The 16,000-nt window shown below is 44.5% G+C and overlaps 1 protein-coding gene across 1 annotated transcript in view; it reads right to left on the bottom strand.

The window, feature by feature from the left end:
- LOC144114590 (tachykinin-like peptides receptor 99D) overlaps positions 1-16,000 on the bottom strand; it is a 444,243-nt gene that overhangs the window by 259,102 nt on the left and 169,141 nt on the right. The window contains exon 3 of the mRNA XM_077648432.1: positions 12,187-12,303. The gene's annotated coding sequence lies outside the window, so the exon portion shown is untranslated. The remainder of the gene's footprint in view (positions 1-12,186; positions 12,304-16,000) is intronic.

Consider the following 16,000-nt stretch of genomic DNA (forward strand, 5'->3'; position numbering starts at 1 on the left):
AAAGGAGAAGGCTAACTATTTATTTAGAACATACATTAAACAAGAAACAAAGCAAGGAGAAAATTATTTACATGACTAAACCGTTGATCGACGAATTCAGCCCCCGTTCAACCCAGCGCGCTTGTTTTTAAACCCTCTGTCTCCGCCCTTAGCGGGGACAGCAACCAATAAGATTACAATTAAGCGACTCCCCTCACCAATCAGTGGTTAGAGAAAGGAAAATAAGGTTTCCGCCAACTAATCACAGACTGGGGAAAGAGTGCTGATTAAGCATTTGGGAAAGAAGAGGTAGCAATCAAATACACAGCAGCACAAACGCGACAAACCTCTCCCACGGCACCCACGGCCCAGCCGTTACCACTTTCCTATCTCTTTCACACACGCGACAAACATATGCCGACGAGACAGACGATCCCTAAAATTGTTTACAGAACACACCTCAAGAGAAGAAGACAGTCGTTACGGGAACAGTGGGTTTCCGGTCACTCGGCTAATACTCAGCCGTATCTCGTGCGCACCCGAAACCTCGTCAACCCCTTCACAACGAACACATGACGACAGCTGTGCATGGTTAGGCTTCTTAAGACGGGCTATGCCCGTGACGGCGCGGAGTAAACGAGGACGTCCGCGGCAAGCAGGGGAGCCGACGAGGGTGGAAGTGATCCCAGAGTGCAATAAATTCCAAAGCACGAAGAGAGATTCCTTAAAAAATGTTGGGCAAACGAAAGCCTTGTGATTTCGCTGTTTCCTATTTGCTCGGTAGACCTTTGGCCATTTCACCCATGTCCTTGACTGCTAGTTCTAGCAGTTTCCACTCAGTCGGAAGCAGAGAATTTTGCTATCATCTCACTGCTTGGCTTCATTCTTGCACAAACCTGTTACATTTTATGTGATACCTTTTTATGCCTTGAGACAACAAGCAACACCTTAGAAATGACTCTTGGTGAGGAATTAAAAACAAATACCGGTCGTTATCGAGGTCGGCTGGTAGAGGCATGCACATATAAATTCACAGAAAAGAAAGCAATCGCAAAGCAACTTCAATAATCACTGTTCCTGCTTGAATGTAATCTGCTAATTTGTATTTGGCATTTAATACATGCAAAAGGAAAAACGCAAGGCACGAACCACTTTGTACACCTAAAAACATCCTTTACTTTTGACGGCCGCTGTTTTCCAGAACGCACCAGAACGCTACGGCAAACCACTTTTCTTGATGATGCCCTTGTGCTAGCCTGTCAGAACCTTCTAAAGAGGTTCAAGTACTTCTTTGTACTTATTTGTGTTTTATTTCTCTATTTTGCGTCAACTACTGCCGCTATTTCGACGTTGTATTGGAAATGGCGCTGTTTTATGCGTGGATATTTTATTTAGGGCGCGTATTTGTTTTGCTATTATTTTCATTTTTTTATTTTTATGTGTCTGATCTCTCACTCTGCTACAACTGAAGTTTTGGAGTTAGCAGTATTAGAAATAAACAAAAAGCAACTAAAAATTAGGCCGGGTAACAGAACTCCTGAGAAAACGTGCCGTGATTTCATACGTGCACCGGTTTTCTAATGTCCTCAAGAATGTGGCTGGAAGGTTTTAAATTCGCGTATTGTTTTCTGTTGCTGTAAAACTGGGCTCAATTTGCTCCGGGGTACAGAACCGGGCTTACAACACGACATGAACACAGCACAGCTCATTGTGCCTTGTTCAGAAGCTGTGCTTTATAGCGAGAGAGAGTGAGAAGTAGTTTAATGAAAAGAAAGGTGAAGAGGCCATCCGGCGGTAAGGTGACCCTGGAGTAGCAGGATGGCTTATAGTATCCCGTTATACTGCGGTCATATATGCACGGGCCAAATAGAGCGATGAATCAACACACTTCATAGTTATTCTTCAACGGAAACAGACCAGGAGAAAAAAGAAAGGTGAATGTACGCACGAGCGCGTTTAGAAAACATGAGAACGGTGCGACAACTTGTGCAATCCAATGTCTGGTAAGGGCAACAGTCATGGACGCTTGACAGCAAATGTGTGCTCTACTGCGGGTAATTTTATCGTGTTGCCTTGTAGGTTTCAATATTGTGCTTTCAGGCGTAAATACTGTCATGCGTTTTCAATAGATTTCAGTTGCGAGACAACTCTTGAGTTATTTACTAGTTCTCTGCGTTCCCGTCTTTAACGCTGTTTTCCAGAATTTATTCGGTGAGCTGCGAGGACATCAGTCCTCTCTCCTACTTTGCTGATAATTTGTGAACCGGGGTTTCAGCGAGCACTTCAAAAAACTCCTGAAAATTAGCTTTTGGAACTACGCAGAAAATCTTTTCAGGAAGACACTCTCAGCTGCGGCAGGCGTCTATTAATTGAAATAATACCATTCAACACGAGCAACAGTTAATTAACACGCTCATTAACTAAGAATTAGTAGATTTAACCAAAGGCTGAACAAATAAATGGTCGCAACAAAACGGACCCATTGGCCTACTGCGTCATTTCACACCACCTAAGGTGTTCCCATTGGCAAACTTTATCTAAACTCTAAAACAGAAAGAAATCGAGTGGAATACATTTCCTGAGCTGTCATCTTTTTTGTCTGAATAAACACGGTTCTGGTGCTTATTTTGTGAACCTTTCTCTGGACCACAGCTTCATATCATACGAATAGAAATTCACTGGGAGTGCGGAACTGCTGCTCTGCCTGTATCCGCGTGGTAAAGGCACTTTTTTCTCACGGAAATCCAACGAAAATGCGATGAAAAAAAATTAAAGCCATTTTATTATCCGAAAATACTTCTACAGATTTTCTGGGTGGATGCATTAATTGACGTGAACCAGCTAAGAACAGCGCTCTAGGGGCTTCCTCTTTGTGATATAATGCATAAATGCGAACAAACAATTATAAAAGCAATTGCATTCGTCGTTTTAGACAAATTAAAGGTTCTTCTTTAGATAATGAAACTTCAGGCTACAAGCTTTCCTGATCCCGCCCATTGGAATGATTCTGAAACACGCCGTTTTTCTCCCTGCAGAGAAGAATTGCAGTGGTGCCTGAAAGCGGAGGTCCAAATATGGCAGCGGTAATTAGGAAATAACTTGCTCAGTTCGAAGCACAGAAGGGGTACAGCCTCATGCCCCAAGTGTAGCAGGACTCTGATTGCGCTTATTAACGACGCTCGACGTTAGACGGTGACAGACGCTAACGTGTATTTGCGATTAGAGATTACCAGGTTTAGTGTACTCATTCAGAAACCAGTGACACAACGCTTCGGCGTGACTATGGCAGGCCTCCTGAATTCTGAGAGGCAGAGCGACAGTGTTCTTAAGCTAAAACAACTTTACTCGTTTTAACTTCCATTCCACTTGCATAAGAGCAAATCGCCACTCTAAGTACAGTGATTGTAACAAAACAGAATATATTAGAAGTGTTCCCGAGCCCTGTGTTCTGGCTGTAGAGTCGTCCACACGCCTGTATAGAGCGCTCGAGCTGCGGGCCAGAGAGTGCACTTATGTTATTTACAAGTCGACCTGGGCTCTAAGCCTCGCGTCATCGTGCGTGAAAAGTCCAATGGCTTATATTTAATTGGTCACTTCTGTAAAACCTGTATCGGGCCCGGCAGGCAGCTGCAATTGTCAGAAATGCACAACAGAGCGCACCGCTCGAGTGCTCTGGACAAGTCTGTGGGCGACTGTACAAACTATGCCCTAGCTCCACAAAAAATGACGAAACACTAAGTGGCGAAAGGATGGGAAGTCATGGATATGTTCCGCCAATTTAAAGCTGCTTACTCGCGTCTCTGCGAGTCAGCTAGTGAGACAGCGTTGACCCTTTCCTGGTGCCTCGAACTTCTCGCGAGTCTCCAGAAGGAACTAGTAGCCGAACATGCCGCTCCGCAGGATGTGTCGACGCTGAAATGAGACGTAATCATCTGATTGCTCTGGCTTAGCCCGCCTAGCGCAGTTTGCAATGGGAGCAGCGACGGGCGGATGCGCACCATTTCTCGTATCTTGACCTCGTTGTTATACGATTTGTCGGCCACGACCCTGCAAATGTTGGCCCGAAAAGTGGCAACCCTGTACGATTGAATTGTTGGAAGGCGGCATGTGCGCTGCGACCCTAGGCTGCGTCCTCTGCCCTGATGGTCACTGTGGTGGCGTCTGAACACTGTCGAAGTAATCGAACTAGCCTAAATATTATCACGCACTGCTGAAAAGTGTGTGCAAATGTAGATTTTTATTGCAACACGTAAAAAAAGGAACATCCGTGTCGTGTCAGAGAAATTTAGAGTGTCCGATAGCGGGCACCATTTTACTACTCCTCAGCGCTGGCCAGCGGTGTTGCTCACCATAATGTTGACAAGCATGGCCGTGCTGGACATAGTGGCTGCCGCAGGCGGCGCCCTGTGACTGGCTGCGCTTGAGATGGTTGGCAATCACACATCCCGGTGGGCAGCAGGGCCTCCTTTTCGTCGGCGCATACGCAGGCGTGGCAATTGCTGAATGGAAGAAGCTGGGAACGAACACATAGTGACCACTACAGCAAGCTGGTGAAGACGGACCGGAGAAGAATGACCTATTTGACGCTGTATGTCTTGTAAGATTTCTGGCGACAGCCGGTGGTCTGATTCAGCTGCGTATTCGGCCAGGACACCTGCAGCCGGGGTCCCTGCACGGCGATAGGCATTTTGGTTCCCAAGGCCGGTCCTCGCGTGGTTTATTGGATTCGAGACGGAGGATTCCACTGCCGTTTCAAAACAACATTGTTCCCGGAAGATCGACCGTGCGGCACGGAGGCAGTTAGCGACCGCCAGAACCGAGCAGGGGGGACTCACCCCTTCCACTGTGCCTGCTCGCCGGCGCCTCGCCCATTCGGACTTCCCGGAAGACGTGTCCGGCTGGAGCGTGAGAACTGTCGTTCGGACGCGAAGACAACGCTCTCTCTGGTGGGGGCGACTGTCCAGCGGCACCCTCTCTCCGGCGAGGCATGTGACGGGGCCGTGTCCTTATGTGAAGTGGTGTGTGTGTGTGTGTGTGTGTGTGTGTGTGTGTGTGTGTGTGTGTGTGTGTGTGTGTGTGTGTGTGTGTGTGTGTGTGTGTGTGTGTGTGTGTGTGTGTGTGTGTGTGTGTGTGTGTGTGTGTGTGTGTGTGTGTGTGTGTGTGTGTGTGTGTGTGTGTGTGTGTGTGTGTGTGTGTGTGTGTGTGTGTGTGTACGACAGCGCAAGTTAGGCCACGCCCAACCTGGCGAAGACATTCTCGGACCTGGGGAATCCTAGGGACCGGACCCTTTTTGAACCGGACGACGAGTGCCGTGAGGAAAGAATCCTCGATCATCCTCAGATCTTCTCAGATCCTCCGACCTTCCCCCATCACCCTCCAATGGGTTCCAAAATCTTGTAAATAATGTAAAATAAACCCCCTGTACAGTTTATTTATTTATTTATTTATTTATTTATTTATTTATTTATTTATTGATACTGTCAGCCGTAGGCCGTTACAGGGTGAAAACAGATACATATGTAAGTTATGTCACACAGCCACAAGTATGAACAGTGCACAATTCAAAATAGTCAAATTGAAAACGACAGTCATCGCAACACAGCTGTCCTGCACTGCAGATACAGACCTAAAGCACAAACGCTAGCGGGTAAATATTTTAGCTTACAACCATAAAATAGCAGTAGGGAAACAAAACGTATGAAAAGAAAAACAAAATTACAAGGATGTCTATTCAGGTAAGTGACGGTACAAGCAATTTTCAAATTGGGGGAGATTGTCTATTTGCAGAAAGGTCTGAGGCAGGGAATTCCACTCTGTTATTGTTCTGGGGAAAAAGGAGTATTTAAAACAGTTAATACGGGCCATCATGGGTGTAATCTGGTAACTGTGGGAGCTTCTTACAGGGCGACACGAACGCTGTTGCAAATAGCAGCTTGTGTTTAAGTTGAAGTGATTATTGCGCAAAAGATAAAGAAATTTTAGCCTGGCGATCTTCCTTCGTTTCGACAGTGAAGGAAGTTGTAATTCTTGCAGCATGTCAGTCACGGAATCAGTATATCTATATTTTGACAGAATGAACCTGGCGGCCCTTCTTTGAACTTTTTCAATCTTATACGTTTGATTTGACTGATACGGATCCCATATGACGCTTGCATATTCCAGTGTCGGACGTACCAGCGCGAGATAGGCAGTTAGTTTTGCTTTTGTGGATGCAAGTTTCAGTTTTCTTCTAAGGTACCACAACTTAGTTTCAGCTTTTGAACATATGTTGTCAATATGTAAATTCCAACTTAGATTAGATGATATAGTGACACCTAAATACTTAAAGGAGTTGACACATGTTATATTCTGCCCATCTATTTCATAACCAAATGAAAAAATATTTTTGGTTTTGTTTGTCAGTGTAATATATGATGTTTTCGTATAATTAATTTTCATTCTAGAAGCTGCGCATCATTGATTAATGGAGTTCAACGCCAAATTTAATGTGAGCTGGTCTTCTGGCTTTGATATGATTGAGTATATTAAACAGTCATCCGCAAATAGCCGGACTGTTATTTGAGGAGGAAGTGAGACTGCGATGTTGTTAACATAGCATAAAAATAATATGGGCCCCAGCACAGACCCCTGAGGGACACCTGAGGGTACACCCAGGACGTCAGATTTCGCACCGTCTACCTCCACATACTGGGTTCTATTAGTAAGGTAAGCTTTAATCCAGTACACAATATCTGTGTTTATGCCTAAGTCAATGAGCCTGTTAAGAAGTTCATCATGGGGTACACGGTCGAACCAAGTCCGACAACGTCATTCGAAGAAGGGACCTGCGGCGCTGAAAGAGTCAGCTCACTCAAGGACCCCTCGTCCCCAACAATCTGTAGACAGATATGCCTGTTCAAGTCTAAAATCACAATTGCTCGCGTATTTCTGCGCGGCTGAAACATATAACGGAGCTTCCACAAGAGATAGATAGATAGATAGATAGATAGATAGATAGATAGATAGATAGATAGATAGATAGATAGATAGATAGATAGATAGATAGATAGATAGATAGATAGATAGATAGATAGATAGATAGATAGATAGATAGATAGATAGATAGATAGATAGATAGATAGATAGATAGATAGATAGATAGATAGATAGATAGATAGATAGATAGATAGATAGATAGATAGATAGATAGATAGATAGATAGATAGATAGATAGATAGATAGATAGATAGATAGATAGATAGATAGATAGATAGATAGATAGATAGATAGATAGATAGATAGATAGATAGATAGATAGATAGATAGATAGATAGATAGATAGATAGATAGATAGATAGATAGATAGATAGATAGATAGATAGATAGATAGATAGATAGATAGATAGATAGATAGATAGATAGATAGATAGATAGATAGATAGATAGATAGATAGATAGATAGATAGATAGATAGATAGATAGATAGATAGATAGATAGATAGATAGATAGATAGATAGATAGATAGATAGATAGATAGATAGATAGATAGATAGATAGATAGATAGATAGATAGATAGATAGATAGATAGATAGATAGATAGATAGATAGATAGATAGATAGATAGATAGATAGATAGATAGATAGATAGATAGATAGATAGATAGATAGATAGATAGATAGATAGATAGATAGATAGATAGATAGATAGATAGATAGATAGATAGATAGATAGATAGATAGATAGATAGATAGATAGATAGATAGATAGATAGATAGATAGATAGATAGATAGATAGATAGATAGATAGATAGATAGATAGATAGATAGATAGATAGATAGATAGATAGATAGATAGATAGATAGATAGATAGATAGATAGATAGATAGATAGATAGATAGATAGATAGATAGATAGATAGATAGATAGATAGATAGATAGATAGATAGATAGATAGATAGATAGATAGATAGATAGATAGATAGATAGATAGATAGATAGATAGATAGATAGATAGATAGATAGATAGATAGATAGATAGATAGATAGATAGATAGATAGATAGATAGATAGATGAGGAGGGAAAGGCAGGGAAGATCATTCTTCATAGGATCACAAGAAGAGATTAGAACAGAATGCTGCCCGCGTTCGTGTAGAACGAAAAAGCAACGAAATATTACAAAGCGTATGTTTTAGTACTGCCTTTGCTGAAAATCTACGTAGCATATGAAGCTAAAGCGGCAGGCAGCGAAACGGTAATTTCTATTTGCAATCGGAAACAAACGAACTAAAAAAAACGCGATAAATTATTTCGGGGTGCTTACATTTCCTCGAAATAATTTTGAGGTCACGACTTTTTAATCTCGTCGCTTTGTTTTAAGACTCCAGAGGCAACGTTTGTGGCGGTTGTTTTAGCAGAATGACAAAATACAGAGGCTGCGCTTCTGAAAAGACAGACGAGGTAATTTTTGGTTATCATGCTATTTTACATAAAAAAGCGCACAAGAGCAATATCATTACCAATCCTGTACATCCCATCTCCCCAACCAACTGCTCTACGCCCTCCTGCTCCAAAACTAACTAACTAACTAACTAACTAACTAACTAACTAACTAACTAACTAACTAACTAACTAACTAACTAACTAACTAACTAACTCACTCGCTCACTCACTCAGTCCAAAAATTTCATTTTGTAGTTACAGCAAGTTGATCTCCAAACCATAATTTCGTGTTTGAAGAGCATTCTTCTGAATGTATTAGAAGGTTCTGCTCAAGATCATCGAACAGGAGCTTACTGCTACAATCTTTGCCAAAGAAGACACCGAAGAAGAAACGGAAGTCTCCTGATAATAATTTACTCTTCTATAAAAACTTTAGAGGAAGCATAATTTTTCATCCCCTTTTCAGAAGACGTAGGAATGAATTTAGGTATGCAGCGCCGACAGAGCAGCTCGCACCAGTTCGCGAGCGCGGTCAACTTGTGTACAATTGACTCGCGCCGTCAACGCGCACGGGAAGAAAAGGAGGAACTAGGGGACGGGAAGGAGGAGGAGGGGAAGTGAGGAGGCGCCTTTTGCACAATCACCGCTCTTCGGCTCTCCCCGCGTGCCCTCCAAGCAAACAAACCAGCGCGGCATCTGCGCACAAAATGCTCGTCCGAGTCCATATAAGCTGGCTCCAGCCATGAGCAAAGATTGCGCCCGGCTGTAACCATCCCCTGTTGCTGCTGCTGCCGGTGGTGGTATTTCTTTCCCGGCCGTCACCGGCACAGCGGGAGACCCCAAGTGTCGCCTGCGACGATCGACCGCTCTGTCTCTCTCTCTCTCGCATCGCGCGAAGAAAGACCGCACGCGCCACAATCGGCGAGAGAGGCTGTCTATCTTCAGTCGGTGCAGGTGGCTCACTGCGGGGAACTTTGGGTTTTCACTTCCAATGTGTGGTCTTTCCTTCAAACAGTTGCTTTCGCGGGGCCCCGAAAAAGGCATGCCTCCGCGATGCACGCACTTTTGTTGCAGCACATGGTTATTCATCAACGCTGTCCGAACGGGAAGGAAGCGAAAAAAAAAACAAAGAACGATGGTGTTGCATGTGTGCCTGAGTGCCCGCCAGACGGAGGGATGGCAGAGCGACACAAAGACGCCGACTCACCGCGAGAACCGCTCTGTAATTCGTCAGGCCGAGAGCGCGCTCGCTCGTAAATCAATACAGCGTGTCCCCTCAGCGACGGATACATTTCATCCGCGTTCGTGGGCGCCGAACTTTTTGCTACCCGCCGCTGAACACGCAAGAAGCAAGAAGGGCTGCGCAGCCAATACTCCGCGAACGTAAATACACCCTGCGGCCGATATGTTCGCTCCAGTGGCGCACGTCTTGAAGTCGGCTTGAGCAAGCCTCAATAACTGCGCTGCCCCAGCAGTCAGAAATGATGTCACCGGGCGCCATATCTCACACTGGCGACCGACGCCTCAAGAAAACTTTTTGCTGGTCGATTTGACTGCGGTAGCGCGATATGTACACGGGACGCAAAAATACAGCAGCGTGCGATATTAAAAAAACTAAGCTGAACTGTGAGCCCGAGAAATTATCCGGGACAAGAGCATGTTGTCGATGTTGAATTCATTTCAACGAAGAAGAAAAACAAACAGTGGTTTACACTAGCGAATAAGTCATTATCTAAAATTTCTACTGTCAGGAGAGTTTTGATGAGAGCATCTAAAGAGAATAGTGAAATACTCTCTTTATATTGGCCTCGTTGACAAGTTGGTCAGCTTGCTTCTACAGTAGCACTTCACTATACATCTGTACGTGCTTCAGAAAATAATTATTTCGGGATGGATTACGACAAAAAAAAAAAAGATGCACTCCTTCAAATACGAGCTGCGCGTTCGCAGGTACTCGCAGTCGCGGGACACTGGCTCCACTCTCTTTGACAGTTTCCAGTGCTTAAGAAGGAAGGTTTTCATCGATGAGATGCTAGCGATGTTGAACAATTTATTCGCAGTTATTTAAGAAACTGATTGAGGCGTAGAAAACCGCACAGTACGAAAAGAGCCCTGGCACTGAACGATGTTCACCATCTAATCTGTAAATTTGTGGGTATTTTACACCTTTTAGCACTCGAGTACTACCAGATGTAGAGTATTTATTGCTTGCGCATTTTTATTATTAGTGAGAGAAGTGACTGAACAAGGTTACCATGTTTTTTTTTCTCTAGCCAGGAACATGACCAGGTCTTCATAAACGAATCCTTGAAAACTTTTCATAGTTGGTGTATTGAGTGAGATATGGGCATAAACCAGAGGAATGAATTTTACATGACCGTTTTCAAGACGAAAGAGTATTTAGTTTTTCCACATGCAATTTTCAAATCAAGCACGTCACAAAAGTTCAAAATTTTGGCGCCACCATTACGAACAACTTGAACAGGAGCGAGCAGGACAATCGTATTCGCGACTCGGCGGAACGCGCGCTTGGTTTTGAAAAACGAAACCAGTGAATGATAACCCAGATACTAAATTGAAAGCTTATAAAATCATAATCAGACCATCTTTGGAATACGCGAGTATAATCTGGGATCCTCATCAACAGTACCTCATAGATAAACTGGAACGAGTTCAGGGGATTGCAGTGAGACATTTTTTTTTTTTTTTGCCTAAAGCAAAGCCGCCAATCCGTAATTGCTCTGCTTGCTCTGGCACAACTTCCAGCACAGGCCATAAGAAGATCGGTAGCCAGAATGAAGTTCCTTTATCAACTCTATTACAATAAATTAAACCCGGATCGTGGCTATTACCTTCAACCTCTCGGAAGTCTATCACCTTGTATTAATCACCCTCACGCTATTATGACCTACACAACAAGAGCTGATATTTTCAAACATTCATTCCTTCCAAAAGCAATAATAGAGTGGAATAATCTGCATTTCACAATTATTTGTGGCCACCACATCAACAGAGAGTGTGAAAAAGTTGGAAGCGTATGTTGTCTATTTTGTGGTCTAAGCGTATATTGTAATCTGCTTATCGGTATTTCTCTTAATCCTCGGATTGTTTATTCAGGATGCATCCCACCTTTTAAGCTTTGTAACTTGGAAATGCTTCCTTTGTGTTCCCGTTTTATTTATCTGATTGCCACTCTGTAACAGGCCGAAAGGGCTAACAGTATCTTAAAAAATGAATGAATAAATAAATCCGTGCGTCCTATACAGTCAAATGAAAAAAAGAAAAAGTGATCTAATTTACAGGTCTTCTAGCAGGCTTTATAAAGTTTGGATTTGTTTTCGACCATATTTTACGTTTTCTCTCTTGTCCGAGGGCATCCACCATCTTAGGAAACGCAAGAATGCAAATTTATTGCTCGCAGCCATTACCGGCTAACTCAGCATCTTTCTGAAGTTAGCGTCACAGTAACCAAAACGGCAGCACCATTTTTGGAAGCGCGCGCCATATTTAATACCGAGGAGACAAGGAAGCCATACAGAACAACGCGTTACCGTCGGGCGTTTAGGATCTGAGGCCTCGCTTTGGTTCCCGCGAGAGTTGCTGCAAGAGCCCTTTTATGCTCGTGTTTCAATACTCAGAGAAGAAATGGTCGCTCCGTGCGCGCAATATTCCACGGCGTGGCTGCCTAGGCCAGGACATCGAGCTGCGGCGACGAGACACGGCTGCTCTCTCAGGCGTCCTTAGCACAACTCTACGCGGAACAAGCTGAGCGGCAAGCACTTACGTTCGTCGAGTCCCGTCAGGAGCAATTACAAAGTTTCTTCAAATTCCTCCGCGCGCGACACGACCTCGGGGCACCCTCCGAGCCCCTGCGCTGTCCGGAGCTGGTTGGAGCATGCGTCTGCGAAGGGGGGAAACAAAAAAAATAATAAATGAACAAAGACTCGAAGCAGCCTAATGGGAGAGAGCAAAGAAAGGGGTATGCACAAACTCGGCGGAACGCGCGTGCTGAGAGTGTTATCATGCGCTGTAATGCGACGGTGCGTGCCACCGGAAGCGATCTTTTTGTCCCGTCATTTAAGAGCCGCGTCGTGCTCTGCGGCGCATTCGGCACTCACACCGGAGGCTTAAGGAAAATAACATCCAGCGCAATTTTCGCGACGGCAGCGCCATCCCTCTTCATTTTTTTCCCAAAACACTTAATGTCCCCTGCGTGGGCGCCCGAACACATTCCGTATGCGAATACTTCACTGCGTCTCCTTTCCCTACGAATCCCTGCAAGAGATTATAATCCAAGCGACAACACGCAGGGGACAGATTGTATTAGGCAGCGGCATACGTCGTACGTCTTTCAATCCTTCCCTCTCGCTCTTGGTGATTTTTTTTTTGTCTGAGAGAAAGAATACCTTTGGCTCCTTGTAAATTTATGAACCAATACCTTCTCATATTTTTAGATCAACACTCGACTGCCTGCGGTTCAGCAGCTTAGTCTGCAGAAACGCAGATTTTCTTTTGTCATGCTTTAAACACATAAACATTTCTGTTACTCTGCTGATGGCTGCTCCTAAGTAAGCATAGTCAGCACGGTTTTAAAGTAATACATTTTACGTAGGGCATTCACGTCGTTCGCAAAACAAGGCGCTGCTTGATCGGCCATAATTTAGATTTGGAACCGACATCTCCGCGGGTAGTCAGTCACTGGAGAGTGGCCAGTTATCTAAGCACCGAGGAGCATTTTGATGCTCTGCCACAGCGCACTTGAGCGTTCTACGAAACCACCTTCGAAGGCGGTGCAGCGCGCCACGTGCGGTAGCGAAGTAAAAAGCAATCCAATGTAAAACCACGAAACTCGTCCTAAGGCGAAACGAAATCTTCAAAGAAACAGAGAGCGCCACTACAGGCTCTGACCCGAGAAGGCAACAAGCTGAGTTCAAACTGTTGATGTTCGACCGGAAAGTGCGTAAGATGGCAGTAAGTGACTCTCCTGAGTGAGGTTTTGCGGGATCCCAAGTAAAAAAAAAAAAAGAGAGAGAGAGCGGTTCAAGTTATTCGATCCGCAAATGCGCTTTAAATAAAACGGCCAGGAAGCCTGCCGTGCGCAACAAAGAGCAAACATACGTCAACCAAAGATGGCAGGAAGACTACCCGCCAGCTCGCGAGTGGCACTGGGAAACGTCTTAATGAAAGCGCACATGATTCAATTAGCAGGTTCTTTTCTGGAGCAGCTGCCCGAGAAGGCGTTCGCCTGAGTTTATGTATACACAGCGCATGCATCGCGAGGCAAGGTACCAAAGTTTTGCTTTCGCACTAAACAAGTGCGCGTGTACGTTAGCCGAGGGAGGGCACATTGAACAAACACGCGATAAGCTAAAGGCTTAGTACGTTTACTCTTGCAGAGGCGGGCTTTGCCCAACAAACGCGACTTAATAGCGTGGGGTGCACGCTGTCTCTTGCAGCATAAAATTACCACCTTGCCATCCTCGCTGTAATGCCCCGAGAAAGGGAGAATTATTTTATTGATTTCCGATGTAGCATTTCCTGCTGTCCCTTTATATGTCGGCTCCGACACGAAGTGGAGCGGCATTCTGGTGCAGTTCGGAAAATGGGAGTGCAAACTTATTGTTATATAAAGAAAGGTCACAAGTGCGCGCAACTACGCGACCAAGAGCACGAACGGGAGGTTTGCATCCGACTGAGTTATGCAAACCGTTATTGCGTTTCAATTGCTTCACTAAAAATAGTGAGAAAGAGAAAAGAACAAAGCGGAACATGTACTTTTAACGTTCCTCCATGCAGCCTTCCGTTCTGGTCGGAACGAGTAGCGTTAAGGGCGACATTAGGTAACCATGGTCATAATTTCACAACAAGTAGTGCTCTTTACCTGGGAAGTGACTCTCAACAAGGATGAATGGCTTCGAGATTAGCCGTGTTTATTCAAACGACTCAACTAACAAACGCTTAAAAATTCTGCCGCGTGTGCACCCACTTGCTCGGGTATTAGTTTTGTGTCTGGCGCCCTAATTGAGTACATCTTCGTTCTCTTCAGCTCGCATAGGTGGATAATACCGCGACCATCGCTTCCGCTCCTTCGCCTCTTGGCCTTCGTGGTTAAATCCAAAAATTGTTACTCGTTTCGTTTGGCAGAGAACTGTTAGAGCTTTTTTTTTTAAGAGCGGAAGGTCTACTTCATTACCAAAACTACAAAAGCCAGGCCATCGGTGAAGCCTTCATCTTGACCTTGTATAAATAAATAAATATTGCCACGACTGGGAATGGAACCTGCGGCGGCGCGAACAGATCAGCCTCGCTGGCCACTGCACGAGAGAACCAAGCTATCGCCGCAGCCGATCACGTTTCGTGCTAAACTGCGACACACTCACGCACTGGGCACTGCACATCGTCGTCTTCATCAACTTCCATCTGCGGCGCGAACAGATCAGATCAGCTTAACCTCGATGAGAGCTTAAGCTGAGTCTAGTATCGTCGTCAGACGTACCGACGACACAGCAAAGCAAAACCATGAGCCAATGAGACTAAACACATCAATTCGCACGTCTACTCGGTTTAGCTACGTTAAAACTCTACTATTTCTTTTTGAGCTGATATTTCACGCGTCGCGTCCTCTGACATCAGCGGTGAGTGATGGCAGTGGTAGTGGTGCTGGTTTTCTTGGGCAGTGGTGGGAGCAATATTTTGTTCAGAGTATGCGGAACGGACGAAGCAACTGACGACATGTTCGATGCAAGCGAATACCGGTTGCCCCCACCACAACTACCACCGAATTCGAAGGGCTTCCTGCTCTGGACTTTCTCAAGCATATTAATTCTCACATTTATTACCACTACACGTCATATTCTCCTTATCCGTGTGGGAGCTTTAATGTCTGCAACGTACACTTATAAAGCTCTGGTCAGAAGGACAGAAAAGAATTGGCAGCATATTCGTAGGATCATAGCAATGAAACAGATGATTTTCTTGAACAAACTTGTCTGCGTACTCTGATGCGTAGTCTGCGTAGTCTGAGGGTGCGCTTAATGCACCCTAGTTAGTAGCCCACGTGGGAAATATTAGGGAAATTCAGCATCCCATAGACGAAAAATAAAATCCTGCCGGCTAATTAATTAATCTCACCCCCCCCCTTTTTTTTAGCGTGCAGCCTACTCTAACACAAAACAACAGCCGTGAGCAATCCTGATATCATCAACGCACAATGTTCTGAGCCTCCACCTATCCCCACTGCAATTTACAGAGATCTATGTGCAGCATCTTGTTTCACCATGTGGAATCACTTCGCCTCACAAGCACTACAGGGATATGCCTTAAAGTTATCGAGAGCTATCTGCATGTCGACTTTTTTGCCATTGATTACTGTTCATGACGTCTTTTTGTGCCGCAGGTCTGTTGGCCACAAGCTATGCGCAGAAAGAGGGCTATAGGGGGCTACGAAAGTTCCACTTTCACAATTGCACAGTCTAGGAAAGGATACAAGCAGTGAAGGAGTAACAATGGAGATATAATTTCTAATTAGCCAAGCTCCCAGCAACTGAAACCAGGTCGTAAGTTTCTGTTGCTGAGTCTAATGAAGCGACCATTCAAGG

The sequence above is a fragment of the Amblyomma americanum genome, chromosome 1 (assembly GCF_052857255.1).
Source record: "Amblyomma americanum isolate KBUSLIRL-KWMA chromosome 1, ASM5285725v1, whole genome shotgun sequence".
Classification (NCBI taxonomy): Eukaryota; Metazoa; Arthropoda; class Arachnida; order Ixodida; family Ixodidae; genus Amblyomma; species Amblyomma americanum.